This window comes from Protopterus annectens, chromosome 4.part1 (assembly GCF_019279795.1).
Source record: "Protopterus annectens isolate FY-2018-M chromosome 4.part1, PAN1.0, whole genome shotgun sequence".
Taxonomy (NCBI): domain Eukaryota; kingdom Metazoa; phylum Chordata; order Ceratodontiformes; family Protopteridae; genus Protopterus; species Protopterus annectens.
This window is the reverse complement of record NC_056734.1, coordinates 822,456,577-822,472,008: the sequence shown is the minus strand read 5'-3', so window position 1 is coordinate 822,472,008 and position 15,432 is coordinate 822,456,577. Positions and strand designations below refer to the sequence as shown.

The 15,432-nt window shown below is 43.0% G+C and overlaps 1 protein-coding gene across 9 annotated transcripts in view; it reads left to right on the top strand.

The window, feature by feature from the left end:
* Positions 1-15,432, top strand: part of GIGYF2 (GRB10 interacting GYF protein 2) — a 2,932,407-nt gene that overhangs the window by 1,868,852 nt on the left and 1,048,123 nt on the right. The gene's annotated exons all lie outside the window — the stretch shown is intronic.

Sequence of the window (15,432 nt, the reverse complement as noted above, 5' to 3'; positions counted from 1 at the left end):
CTTCTTCTCTCTCTTCCCCCTTCCAGGCCATCCCCCCAGACACGCTTTAACCCAAGATTGGCCCCGGGGACTTCTTTATGCCTTTCCTCCCTTTCCTCTGATACCACAAGTAATTCAGAAAGCAACCGCCTTGAGAGCCAAGTTGATTCTCATTGCCCCTTATTGGCCTCTACAGATATGGTTTCCGTTCCTACATCGTTATCTTTTGGTACAGCCATGGCATCTGGACCCGGTTCCAGATCTTCTGACCCAGCAGTCGGGGCAGCTGCACCAATCCATACCTTCTCTCAACCTAACTGCTTGGTTGCTCCGCTTCCATCCCTAGCCAGGCTTCCTATGATTTCTAATCCCGTCCGGGATATCATAGTAGCTTCCCTTAAGTCTTCCACCAGAAGGATTTACACTAGTAAATGGCAACGTTTCTCCTTCTGGGCAAAAGCTAGGAATATAGACCCCTATACTGCCCCGATTCATTCGGTCTTGGACTTCCTAGCTGAGATTTTTCATTCAGGATCTTCTTCCTCCACAGTAAAAGTTCAGCTGGCAGCCATTTCAAATTTTCATATAGGCTTGTTGGACCACAGCATTATGTCACATAAACTTTGCAAGGCATTCCTTAGAGGTATTTTTTTACTTAAACCTCCGATTAGAGACCCCCTCCCACCACAGTGGGATCTAAATTTTATTTTAACATCCTTGATTCTTCCCCCTTTCGAACCTGCGGCTGCCTGTTCGTTGAAATTTCTTTCTTGGAAGACTCTCTTTCTAGTCGCCATTACTTCTGCCAGGAGAGTATCTGAGCTTCATGCCCTCTGCATTCGTCCTCCCTACTTAATCTTCCACAAAGACAGAGTTTCTCTAAGGACTAATCTGTCTTTCTTACCCAAAGTGGCATCGCAGACGAACTTAAATCAATCCATTGATCTTCCAGTTTTTTTCCCAAATTATTCTAATAGAGCGGAACAAAACTACATTATCTTGATGTTCACCGCCAACTCGGATATTATCTGGACAGAACCAAACATTTTAGGAAATCTGATCAACTGTTTTTATCCTTTGCAGAGAACAGGAAAGGCCTTCCAGTATCCAAGGTAACTCTGTCTAGATAGCTGTCTTCTGTGATTACTTGCATTTATCTCTAGCTACATCTACAGCTTTTCAGGCTAGACTTCCAATAGACACTATTTGTGCAGCAGCCACATGGGCCTCTCCTCATACCTTTGTTTCACATTACAAATTAGACTTGGCCTCCAGAGACTGAGCGAATTTTGGTTCCACGGTTCTCAAGAGTCTGTTCCATTGAGCAACCCAGGATAGAGGTGCTAGGGACGTGGTCCCATCCAGCAAGAATGAAGGCGAGATTGACAACTTAACATTAAGAAGTTATGTACCTACCATAACGTTCCTTGTTAGTTGTCTTCTCTCGCCTTCTTTCTTGCGTTCTGCCCACCATCCCCCTAGCCTGGTCAGACCGAGAAGATTGTGCCTCTTCCCTTAAGAGTCTTAATCCAATTTTTCCAACTAATCAGCTTTCTAGTGTCACTAGATTAGGTTGATCTTTTTCGGGGGATTATGATTATGATTATTCTCATCATTATTACTATTATTACCTCTTCCTCCTCCTCTCCAGTTGGAGGAATGTATTGCATAATTTTCTTAGCTACCAGACGAGATCTGGGTAGTCATCGCCTTGCATCATGGGATATAGGGTTACCACGAGCCGGTAAAATTAGCTCTCGAGCTTTAGTAAGTGGCCGAGTCGGAGACGAGGATCGGCTACGAACCCATCCAGCAAGAAAGAAGGCGAGAGAAGACAACTAACATGGAACGTTATGGTAGGTACATAACTTCTTATTTTACAACCTGTATTTGAACAGAGGAACAAGATAGGAGTGATGATCTTCTAGATCACTGATGCAGTAGCCTTAAGTATACTTGCTCTGACCTGCCAAGGATATAAAGCTGACCTGCTTACAAAGCTTTGGGGCACCTTCCCCATGCCCAAGTTATTAGGCAGCTTGAGATGAGCTGACTAAAAGACATCCCTTCAGAGCTTTGCTGCCACCAAAGTGCACCACATCTCTGAGGCTTTTGAGGATTGATGGTTGACTTGTGCTATTCCTTTGCTCAGCATACGTTCACTTTTGTGGAAAAATTTCCATTACTTTTTTTGTTGTATTAATGCATTTTAAAGCTAGATGTCTGTATTGTAATGGACTGAGCTGAGACTGTATTGTACTAGGAGCACTCTTAAACTGAATGGAAAAAAAGTTGTTTAAAGTATCTGCAAGCCATTTTTTTCTGTGGAGAAATTATTTTACTTTATTAGGCTGCTAAAGTGTGTTAAAATGCTCTTTTACTGTGCTTTTGGTATTTAACTTAATTTGCTACTTGCTTTCTCCAGAAAGGAGGCACCATTTTCTTTTACCATGGAACAGTCTGTCAGTCCTCCTTCCAGCCACAAAATGAAAGTTAAACAAACTCTTTGCCATCACAGCAGACTAGCAGTTTGCCTGAACTGCAGGTGGTGGGTGACTCCTGTGGTCATTAGTTGTACATCAGACCACTCATCTTTTATCCCAGATCCCACTGGTGTAACACCTACAACCACTGTGGACCAGGGGTTAGCCACGTTGTCAGTGGTTGTTGGAGTCCCGTAACTGGGCAAGGGAGAAACACACTTGTCAGAACTGTGAGAGGGAACAGGGAAGACCTCCTTGTTTTGTCAGAATGCTGTGTCCCTACCTGGGGAAGCTAGTGCCATTAATAACGCTGTTGGCCCCTGTTTTCCTGTCAAAAGGAAACCGAAAACTGGCTGTTGTACATAGCACAAGCAGAAAACTATAATTCAAAGTAGAAAGGAATGATGATACGAGGGGGAGCTCAAGAAATAAGGTAAGATTAGGATTTTAAATGCAGACTTTTAAGGAGCACAACAAAAATCATACAGGGTGTTATATTCATAAAATAGCAGGGAGTATTCTAAGAACTAAAGCAGCATGTGAATGGAGAAAAGTTTCTTCCGATAGGGATGACTGTGCTTAAGGACACAGATAATGGCAAGTGTGGGCTGGAATTTATTGGTGAAAACTGGCAAAGGAACCAAGGTATTTGAAGCAAATAACTAGAAAGAGAAAGGTAATGGAATGGGAAGAGGCCAAGAATTTATTTGGACTGCAGGTTAGAGATTGCCTTCCCTATCAAGGATTTATATCAGAGTATAGGCAAAGAGAAAGAAATAGGGTGGATGGGGTCATAAATGAAAGACCAGCACTGGTAGAGTTTTTAATAGAATCTAGAATGGAAGCTGCTGTTAAAAAAAGGAATAATTGGTAGAGCATATGAAATATTACATGATAATTGTAAAAATCAGTCAGAGGAGGCTAGAAAGGATTGGAAAGTGAGATTGGATAAGCAATTCACAAAGAGACAATGGAGGGAAGATACAGATGATCTAAATAAAGTCTAGAAGATGTATGAACTTTGCCTGGTAGTGTTTACATAGGTATTTTATACCCTAGATAGGCTCCAAAAAATTTTTCCTCAGGTGGATAGCAAATGTTGGTGTGACGGGCAAGAAAGAGGTGGCTAGGAACATATTTTTGGTAGTGTAATGAGCTGGCAGACTTTAGGAATTCCCTGGGACCGCTCTGTCAGAGATGCTGGGTGAGCAGATTGGATTGACTAGGGAGATGATCTTTTTTGAGCTATGATACAGAGTCGGAATTGCCTAGACATAGTAAAGCCATGCTGAGTCAAATTATGGTGGCTGCCAAAAAAGCAATTACTAGAAAATAAAAATCAAAGTCTAGACCAACTTTACTAGAAGTAATGAGTATCGTAACAGATATAAAACAACTGGAACTGGGATCTTTAGAAAAGGGAAGGCACAAACTACATAGGAAAAATTGGAATTGTGGGAACAGTACATGCAGAGAAGGAATGAGCTTTAAGATGCGGGATTTGAATGAGCTATATAATGCTTAACTGACAATGACTGGATAGATTATAAGTGATGTATAATGTTTGCAACTACAGTTGTTTCAGTGGTGTGTGTGATGTATAATGTTTCAACTAAATTGTTTTTTTTTTTCATTTATATGATTGCCTGTGTCATAAGTGATAATTTAATAAAGATGTTCATTGAAGAAAAAAAAAAACCGAAAACTGAGTGTAGGTCTCTCCCAACTTTCTTTTGACTGTATCTGGCTCAGGGTTTAATTCTGTGTATTGATCCTTCTTGTAACGTAGTTTGTATTAAAAGGAGGAAGGGTACCTTCTTTCATGATGAGATTTGAGATTCTGAATCTGAACAGGAGGATGTATAGACCGATACAGGGACTGTGGTGTGAGGTAATGCCACCTGTGTTGTGGGAGTAGGGCAGTGCATGTGTTAACATATGCTAGCATGCATTGCTAGCTGGAGTTTTGTAAAGAATTTTATGTAATTTGATTGTCAAACTGATTTGTACAGATGTTCGTGTTAAAAATTTATTTGTAAAATTGCTTGTGTTAAAATGTGTCAACAGTGGGTCCTGCTCGACAGAGAAGAAATATACATGTATGCCAGACTGTATTGTTGTAACTGATTACTGTACATTTTAACAGAGGATACTAGAAGGAAAGGGGTTAAGCTCAACCCAGCGAACCTTAAGGAAAAATATCATGATATTAAATGACTTAGTTTAGGCCATAAAAATGTTATCTCACAGGTCTGAATGCAGCCGGAGACGGTGTGTCTGTGACAAACATGGGCTGGGATCTTGCTCTGTTGTTGTTAGTGGCAAACTAATTGCTACCCTGAGGTGCCAGAGTATAGTTTCTTAGTTTCTGTGGGAAGGGTGGAAGTGTTGGAATTTTTACAGTGTCCAAATGCTGCACTCCCTTTAGCTAAAGGTGTGTGTGTGTGTGTATGTGTGTGTGTGTTGGCACATCAGTGCCAAATCCTGGCTCAGTTGCAAGGGAGGGGGTAGTGTGGGATCTGTAGTCGTGACCAGATGTGATGTCATTCTGTAGTCAGCACTGAATTTGTATTTGAATACGAAGGAGGAGATGTGATAGATGCACTCTGTTATTAGACCTGATGAGACACTGATCTAACTTTATCTTGCCTTGCTTTAATAAGTAACTAGGGAACAGTAATTCTTCAGTCATCTAGGAAAATGTAGCGAGGTTAGCTAAGTATTGTTTTTTCCTGTGTCTGTCTGAGTCTTTCCATCTGTGTGGGTTTTTTTTTTTTATATTTTCTGTGAATTGAAACTCTGGTGTTTGTTGTAAATAGATATTCAGTATTTTTCATGTTCTCTGTTTTATTTATTATTAAATGTATCTATACCTTTCATTGTGGCTGGTCTTTTAGAAAATATTAACCTTTGAGAGTAATTGTGTTTATTTAGTGGCACTGTGGCCCCACGTTCCTGAAAGTCTTGCTGCTTGGTCAAACTTTACCATTTGTATAAGTATTAATTCTACTGAGAGTAATCGGGTACCCTGGTAAGTAGGGTTGCCACCTTTTTAAATGGCCAAAGTGGGAAATTTTTTGGTACAAACATCGGATTTTACAGGCCGACACATACCCACGGTCCGTACAAAGGATAGAACTTAACCTTTTTGCCTAAATAAAAGCTTATTCTTGTAGCATTTTAGTTGCTTACTCTGTTACTTATAACATTTAGGTATTTTAGATACAGAATAACTGTTTTATGCAACTATTACATAAAATATAGGAAATAATTTTGTCCTAAAATCTCAGGACATTTGCCATTTTTACAATTTTTTGTCAGGACACAACTGCCCAAAGAGGGACTGTCCCTCGCAAAGTGGGACAGGTGGTAACCCTACTGGTAAGAGCCTTAGAGTAGCTGGCTTTGGGTGTTCTGGTGGTAGTGTATCTACCTGATAGTCTGGCTGGAAGTAGTAAAGCGGGTGAGCTGGACCAGCCTTTCCCAGGTGTGTGAGAGTGAATGAAAATCAAATGTCAAAAAAGTGGGTGTGTCAGTTACTTTGAACAGGGACACTGAGAGCACTGATTTCACAGAGAGGGTGGTGGAAGACCTGGCTTGGAACACGCATCTAAGGACTCTGCTCTATAGCTGTGTTAGTGGGGAGTCTTATTTGGGGCCTGGAGAGAAAGCCCAGCCCCAGGACTGGAGTGTGTATTCCCTGTGTGCTCTTAAGGGAAATTGTACTTGGTGCAGAGAGCTGCAACTGAAAATAATGTGCGTGAATGTTTTTCTCAGTGAACGTTCCCCACCGGTGTGTCAGTGGCGAGGATTGAGGCTCCTTGATCACCGGCCAGAGGAGGGATGTCACAGGGATATCTCCTCAGATTTCTGATTCCAACTCAGAGAAGACCACAGTTTCTGACTCTCATTGTGAGGGTGGGGAGTTTTTCTTTGAGACTATTTCTAGAATACGCTTGTGTTTTCAATTGGAGAACACTGCGGTTTTCGAGTCCCTCAAGAAATGCAAGCAGTTACAGGAGTAATTGCCAGAACTTGCACCCATTTCTCCAGCACTGTCAGCTTTGTAGAATGTGGGTTACTTGCCTGCAATTTTCTTAACAGTCAGCCGGTTACCCCTAAAAAGACAGGATGGTTAAAGTTCCTCAGTCTTTTACATTTTTATACACTGTTCCCACATATACAGTGTTGGTTAATTCTTCAGCTGCTAAACATTAAACTCCAATCCTACTGTATGGTAAAGATAGGAAGATTGAAAAAATATATATGCTTTTACAACTTTTTAATTTTCAGAATTTTGAATTGTCAGGCTCATTTGTTCATATTAATTGTGAAAATATAAGGGATGTTTTATTTTCAGTTTCTTGTGAAGAAACATCTGCTTTAAATAATTTAATTTCTTCTCTTGTTTATTGTATATAGTGTGCATGATACTGTAGATACATTTTCCATGACTATGTCCACTAGTACTGTTTTGAGGAGGCTTGCGTGACTTGTGTTATTTATCATCATCATCTGGGAGATTCTGAGATTTTAAATTCTCCTTTGGGTAGAGACTTAGTCTTTGGCCTCTCTGTTGCAGAGGTGATGATAAAGTGTGATGAAAGGGGTAAAGTGATATAGGGAAATCTTTGATTTTTTCAGCCCTCTTTTTCCAAAGAATTCTGGAAACTCCCAAAGCCAAGGACAGTCCGATAAGTCATGACGACTGTTTAAGGCACTCTGTGCACCCCCATTGTTTTTTCTTCCAGGAAGTCTAAATCTCCATTTTTTTCTTCGGCAGCAGATAGTTTCAGACAAATGGCTTCTAAAGATCATTCATCAAGGTTACAGATGGAGGTGGGACCCTTAAAGGGGGTAATTCCTCATTCTCTAGACTAGACTCTCTTTGTTTCCACCTGTCATTCATAACATGCTGTCACAGGGAGTGATGCATCCTGTTCCCCCTTCCCAGGTAGGAAAGGGGTTTTATTCAAGGATGTTTTGGTGCCAATGTAAATAAATGCTTGGAGACTAGTTTATTCATTTATTTTACATTATTTACTGGAAAAGTCTGACTGGACACAGGTTCTTTTTCAGCAGAAGCGCCGGGAGAAAAGCTCCACATACAACAAAATTAATTAAGAGCATATTATATACATTGACAGAATATTTAAGAACTGTTGCAAACATTGACAGTTTCATACACACATTCTTTTACGGAAGACAAGTTGGTGGACATAACTTTAGGGCTACAGTAAAGTTTAGTAGTCAGGTAAGACATGAGTTATGTGAGCTATCACTGAGTACAGCATAATAAGCTGTAGTTTCAGTATGAATCAGTGCATATAAAGTTGCATCTCTGCCTAGCTCCTCGGGAATCAGTTTAAAAAAGGAATTGGTTTATTTGATAGGTTTTAAAGAGGTAGTAAAGGAGGGGAAGAAAGGAAGAGAGGCAGAGTTAGAAGGGATTGTTAAGGAAGTGAGTGGTGACAGGCTATAAAACTAAGTGTTGGTAGGGAGGAATTAGGTAGAGGAAAGCAAGATTTTCAAAAAGTTATCTGGGGGTATCACAGTTACATAGTGGAGAGTTTAGCAGATGGGATTTTAGGGCTGTTTTGAAAGGTGGTAGTGGAAGCTATGGTTTGATGCTAGGGTGAAGTCTGTTCCATTGTTTAGCAATAGTTATTGCTGTAGAGGGATTCACCTGCAGAGTTGTTGGCTTTAGATACTTGTAGCAGAGGTTTATGGCTTCATCTGAGGACTCTTGTTTTGGTGCATGGGTGTAGTATGATGTCCTTCAAGAATGCAACTGCAGTCATAGCATGTGGGTTGTCCTGCCTCAGGCAGCCCTCGGTCGGCCGGATTCCAAAGTCTGGGTCCGACGTCGGCTGATGTCGCATTTCTCTCCGACGTCAGAGCGGCTGGAGTACATAAGCATCAGCCGACGCCATTTTCTTCAATCTTTCTTGCCGCGTGGTGCCCGAAGCAGAAGCAGTTCGCAAGTGCTGGTCGGTCAGCTCCTGTATTCTACGATACCGAAGTCATCAAAAAAGCTAAGTACCCCGTTGGGGACCTTTTCTTGCCTCAGCCGATGTCAGAAATTACTGAAAAAGTTAACAATTGTCTTTGTTGTGGTAAACAAATACCTCATAAGGATTTCCACTCTTACTGCCTCCCTTGCCTGGGCCCAGACGACGACGACTCGGCCTGTGTAGCCTGTGCTCGCTTCAACAAGTGCACTCAGGCCGGGTGGAGTTCGCTGAAGATTTTTCGGCGATAAATTTGCTTACACCATGCCGCCGGATCTTCCGACATCGCAAACTCCCAAAAAGCGAAAAGACCGGGACCGACATCCTCGGCCCACGTCTACCACCGACTCCACGCCAAAACCTAGCGCGAGTGCTCCGGTTCCCTCTGAGACGGTCTCTCCACCGCTCCGAACCGAAGACACCGCATTACCGACGACTCCAATTCCAGACATTACTCCGACGCCAGTTATAGACTTTCCTCCGGATACCGAAACCGAGGAAATGCCCGAGACCATTGCTGTAGACAAGGTCACTCCTGCACGTGGAGCTGCCAGGCCTCCTATGGCCATGTCTATTAAGGCCTACACTAGGGCTAAGGCAGCCAGCAAAACAAAGCATATTGCTTCCAAATCCTTACCTCAGCCAACTCCGGAGACACAAATTATGTCCATGGCTGCTGATTTAATTTCCATGATCAGAGGTTCACAGGCCCATCCTGAGAGAGCATCCCAGCCTCCTCCTGATAAAAGGCCCCGGGTTGAACCCTCTGACCCTTCTCCTTCAGATGAAGACTCTGAGGGCTCTGTCCACTCTGATAGCCAGGAAGAGCTCTTCCAAACCTATGAGGACTCGGATGCAGAAGATTCCATACCTTCGGCCTCCCCTCCAGAGGATATTTCTTTTGGGGAAGTTCTGCACACCATGAGGGAACATTTCAAGTGGCAGGGTCAGGAATATTCTAGGAAACGCCTTAGGACTTTCCTTATGAAGCCTCAGCACAGGCCCTTAGCTATTCCTCCTGTACTTGATGTTCTGGATGATTTGTATTCTGATTCTACTGCTACCCCTGATTCTCTTCCTCCTGCTCCAGCCAAGCCATTACAGGGTCCCAGAAACTCATTCCCATTTATTCAGGGCCCATACTGCTGATTTGGAAACTATTTCACAGGGGCCTAAAGGAGTTTCAGCCTCCACCTCAAAAAATCCTTTGCCCTCCAACAGGGAAGCAAGGTCATTAGAGAGATGGGGTAAAAAGGTTTACACATCCACTACCTTATCTATGAGAGCTTTAAATTGCCTTTTTCATATGTTCCAATATCAGGATTATCTCTTAGAAGATTTACAAAAAACATTAGTTTCTCCTGATCCTTTAGACAGGAAGACTTTGCAGGAAGCTGTACATAACACTCAGCAAGTAAGCAATCACTTCCTGCAGTGTGGATATGATGCACTGGAAGCTTCATGTAGGGCAGCTGTGACAGGGGCAGTGATGCGTAGACATGCTTGGTTAAAAGATCAACCTCTACCAGATCATGTAAAAGCAAAACGTCTGGATGCACCTTTGGAAAAGAACAAGCTTTTTGGTGCAAATGCTAAGGATGTGTTAAAGACCATCGAAGAAAAAGCAAAATCAGTTCAGACTGTGAAAAATTTCCTCCAGGTTCAACCCCCCAGATTCAGTAGGAATTGGCCTTCAAAAAACTGGTCCTTTCCTAATCCAGAAAAGTTTCAAAGGGGTAAGAACAGACGTGGCCGAGGAAGAGGCCAATACAGAGGCCCTTACAGGGGTCGACAATGGCAGCCAGGAAACCAAAGAAGTGACGCAGGGGTTTCACCTGCCCAACAACCACAAACTCAATGACTTTCCTCTACTACCGCCTACCAGGGAACAACTAGAAGCTCCCTTGGGAAATTATCTCTGTTTGCAGAAAACTGACACAGACTGACAAAGGACAAATGGATTTTGGACATTATAGACCGAGGGTACAGGTTTCATTTTCATACCTTACCAAGAAAACAAGGCATGCCAAATCTACCACAACATCAAAGGGCAGAGGCTATCAAGCAAATCACTCTGCTGACTCGAATGAAAGCAATAGAAAGAGTTCCACAACAAGAACAAGAACAGGGTTTTACTCAAGACTGTTCCTTGTTCCAAGAAAAGAATCTCAATGGAGACCAATACTGGACTTGTCCGCATTAAACACCTTTCTCATAGTACCAAAGTTCAAAATGCTGACTCTACAGCAACTCCTTCCCATGCTGGGCAAGGAGTCGTGGCTGATTACTCTGGACCTCAAGGAGGCATACCTGCATGTCCCTATCAGACACAGCTGCAGAAGATACCTCAGATTTCTTGCAGGGCCAGAGCATTATCAATTCTCAGCATTGCCATTTGGCTTATCTACTGCGCCCAGAGTATTTACAAAATGCCTGGCTTCAGTAATTGCTCATTGCAGGCTCCAGGGTATACAAATTTACCCGTACCTGGACGACTGCCTCATACAAGCGGACGACAAATTGATGTTGACAAAAAACCTGGATTATGTCATACGATTACTTCAAGCTCTGGGATACACAGTCAACTTCCAAAAGTCAAGACTGCAGCCATCCCAGCAAATAATCTTCTTAGGTGCCAAACTAGACACAGCCTCTCAGATGGCTTACCTGACAGAAGACAAGCAAGAGAAGTTAACTCAATACTTCAAAGGTTTAGCAAAACTCACCCAGATGACTGCAAGGAGATTCCTACAGGCCCTGGGTTACATGGCATCCTGCATTCTACTGGTTCCATTAGCAAGACTACACATGAGAAAGCTTCAATGGTACCTAAAAAGCGTTTGGTCTCAGCACAGCAACAACTTGGAGACAATCATACCACTCATTCCATGCCTACAAAAGGAATTCCTATGGTGGGCCTCGGTGAGCCAGGAAAACACAGGTATGTCATTCAAAAAACCACAGATAACACAGACCATGACTACAGACGCCTCAGACCTTGGATGGGGGGGCGCACATGGAAGGCAGGTGTATACAAGGACAATGGTCTCCAAAGGAAACACATCTGCATATAAACCAAAAGGAAATGCTGGCAGTAATGCATGCTATCGAGGCTTTTCAACACCAACTCCAGCAAGGCCATTTAATGATACGGACAGACAACACCACTGTGATGTGGTACATAAACAAGCAGGGGGGCACCCACTCTTACCCCCTTTGCAGACTGACAATGCAGCTTTGGGAGAAATCACTGAGTCTAAACATCCAGTTACAATCCCAGTTTGTTCCAGGAAAGGACAATGTGTTGGTGGACAGCCTAAGCAGGAATTTCACAGATCCACACGAGTGGAGGTTACATCCGAAGGCTTTCAGACAACTCACTTCGACATGGGGCAAGCCAGAAGTGGACCTATTTGCCTCTCACCTCAATCATCTTCTACCAAATTTTTGCACAAGGACATACCATCCAAAGGCTTGGAAAATAGTTGCCCTTTCATTCAACTGGAACTCCCTAGCAATCTATGCATTCCCACCTCTGCCACTGATGACCTCAGTATTTCTAAAGATCAAAGCAGAGAAGCCCAAGGGAATCATAATAGCTTCGGATTGGCCAAGACAACACTGGTACCCACTACTACGGAGCATATGTCACACCAGGAGGTGGGCCCTCCCTCAGTGGCCTCTACTTTTGACTCAACACAATTTCGAAACACTGCATCCAAACCTTCAGACACTGCAGCTAACAGCCTGGGAGATCCCATAAATAACTTCAGCTTATCTCTCTCCAAGGAAGTTCAGCGGATACTAACAGAGGCTCGAAGACCATCCACCAGAAAGGTTTACTTAGCAAAGTGGAAAAGATTCAGCAATTGGAATACCAGCAAGGGACATGATGCATCATTACTGAACATCCCACTCATCTTGGAATATTTGGCAGATATGTTACAGAGCGGCCTCTCATATTCTTCAATAAAGATACATGCATCTGCTATTTCAGCTAGATACAACACTGATCCTCCTGTTTTCTCTCACCCCTTACTAAGACAATTCCTCAGGGGAATCAAGAACATTAAGCCACCAAGAAAGGCCCCAGTGCCAGCCTGGGACCTCAATTTTGTCTTAGAAAAACTGACTCTACCTCCTTTTGAGCCAGCAGCTTCAGTTGACTTGCAATTTCTCTCATGGAAAACAGCTTTCCTGTTGGCAATTACCTCAGCAAGAAGGGTTTCGGAGCTACAGGCCCTAATGGCAATACCACCCTTTATTATTTTCCACAGAGACAGGGTTTCATTAAGGACTAACCCTACTTTTATGCCAAAGGTGGTATCTAGGGTTTCTCTAAATCAAGCCATTCATCTGCCTGCTTTCTTCCCCAATCCTGAGAATAAGGGGGAAAGACTTTTGCATACCTTGGACATTCATAGACAACTTCGATACTACCTGGACAGAACCAAGGCCAGTAGGAAGTCTGAACAGCTTTTGTAGCTTACGCCCTGCAGTCCAAGGAAAAGCAATTTCAAAACAGACTATTTCTAAATGGATTGGACATTGCATCAGATTCTGTTATTCCTTTCATGGAAAGACTGTTCCAGCCTATGTCAGACCACATTCCACCAGAGCTACAGCCACCTCTACAGCATTTTTAAGAGGGGTGCCTACAAAGGACATTCTAGAAGCTGCTACATGGAGCTCCGTGCATACATTCTCCAAACACTACAATCTCCCTCTATACTCCAGATCCAGAGCAGGCTTTGCTTCGGCAGTCCTGCAGGGTTTGATTGCCACACCATCTCTTTCCTAGAGCATACCTCCTCCCCCAGCTAAGCTATGGTATATTCTACCCACATGTTATGACTGCAGTTGCATTCTTGAAGGACATAGTACAGTTTTGTACCTACCATAAATGTAGTTGTCCGATAGACATGCAACTGCAGTCGGGTTTTCCCTCCCTCCATACCCCTCTATGCCTAGGGTCCACTCCTATCCCCCTTACTCTTAGCTGGGGATATCTGTTATGGTGTATTTGTTTTATTGCTCATATATTTGTTTGGAATCCTGTTTTTGTCTTCCAATTTGATTACAGCCTTCCTTGGAGGGCACCTGGCATCTGGGGCAAGAAACACTGAAGAAAATGGCGTCGGCTGATGCTTATGTACTCCAGCCGCTCTGACGTCGGAGAGAAATGCGACATCAGCCGACGTCGGACCCAGACTTTGGAATCCGGCCGACCGAGGGCTGCCTGAGGCAGGACAACCCACATGTTATGACTGCAGTTGCATGTCTATCGGACATCTACATTTATGGTAGGTACAAAACTGTACTTTTTGAAGGGAAGGGATTTTGTAAGGATAGTACAACATATGTTATGGGCTAGTGTGAGTTGATTATGTAGTAGGAGATGGGGAAGTTCAAGCCAGTGGAGTTGTTTGAGAGGAATGCAGTGATGTATTTTAAAGGGAGAATAAGTTCTGGATCTTTCTTTCCTAAACCTGTTTGTGATGGTTCCCAAATTCAAAATGATGCCCATTCACAACCTTTTACCTCTTCTTCCACATTCAAGTTTGCTTGTAACATTAGATTTAAAATATCACAGTCCTTTTCATCCAGATTTCAGGCATTTTATAAGGTGCTGTGTGTCTATATCGCATTATTAATCAGCCTTATCGTCTGGACCATCCACTGCACTATCAGTTTTCACGAAGTGTCTTGCTCCATATAGCTCATTGCAGGTTACAGGGTGTCCACATTTTGCTATATTTAGACAACTTACTTATCTTTGAAGAGTTTTTTTCAACATGTCAGTAATCTCTCTTGAGTGAAATATCATTTACGCAAACTGGGATTCCCAGAAAACATTCAGAAATCTTTCTTGACCCCTTTTCACAGGATTGTGCTTTTTGGGATGTCAACTAGTCACCACAGTTCAAAGAGCTTTTCTTCCACAGGAAAAATTTTAAATCTAGATCTATTTCTAGGGTGTTCAACCTAGAATTTGGTCACTGTGAGGGAATACCACAAGAGTTTGGGTTTCAAGGCTTCTATGATTATTATGATTCCCATGTTGGGACTCCAAATGAGAAAGATACAGTGGTATCTGAAGTCTCCTTGGTACCAACAACAACACCGCTTGCCTTTTCAGATTATAGTGCCGGGGTTCATCAGAAGGGAATTCACTTAGTGGAGACAGTAGATATCCATAAATCAGGTCTCCCTATCCCCCTCCCTGTTCCAAAGCAGTCCGTCACCTCGACTTTGCTTGAGGATCAGTTTCAGTTGGGTTAAGTGTGTGAGACACCAAGGACAGAGGCAAGCACATAAATGTAAGAGACATGCTTTCTCTGATCAAGGCACTCGACTATCTAAACCATCTTTGATCCCTGGAGCATCTTCCAAGTTGTTATAGGCAGTACCACAACCATGTGGTACATCAGCAAGCAAGGGGGAACCAGGTTGCACCCCCTCCATGTAGATCAACCATGTTAGCTTGCGATTTAGCTTCACAACATCATCTCACTCTGCATGCATCCTGCTTTCTGTCAAAGCAAAATTGTGTAGCAGACCCTTGCGAGTGTAAACTAGATTATGAGGTCTTACAAGATTTAATCCATCTGCGGGGAGTTTCTCAAGCAGACCTCTGACTCTCTTCCCCGAACAGTCAGGGCATGATTCTGCTCCAGGACTCCATGCAAGAAGGCCTGTAAAACAGATGCCTTTTCATTTCCTTAGACAGATGTGTTCCTAAATGCTTTCCTATCCTTTCCACTAATAGCCAGGGCACTTCTGAAGATTCAGAAGAAATCTCCCAAGGTCATTGTGGAGATTCTGTATCTGGCTCGGGCGACAGTTGTTCAACCTTCTTTTAGAAATGGCCAGTGGCAATTATCACAGGCTTCCTCACAGACCATGTCTACTCACTCAGGAATGGGGGGTGTTTGATGCACCCTGACACCAGTCAACTT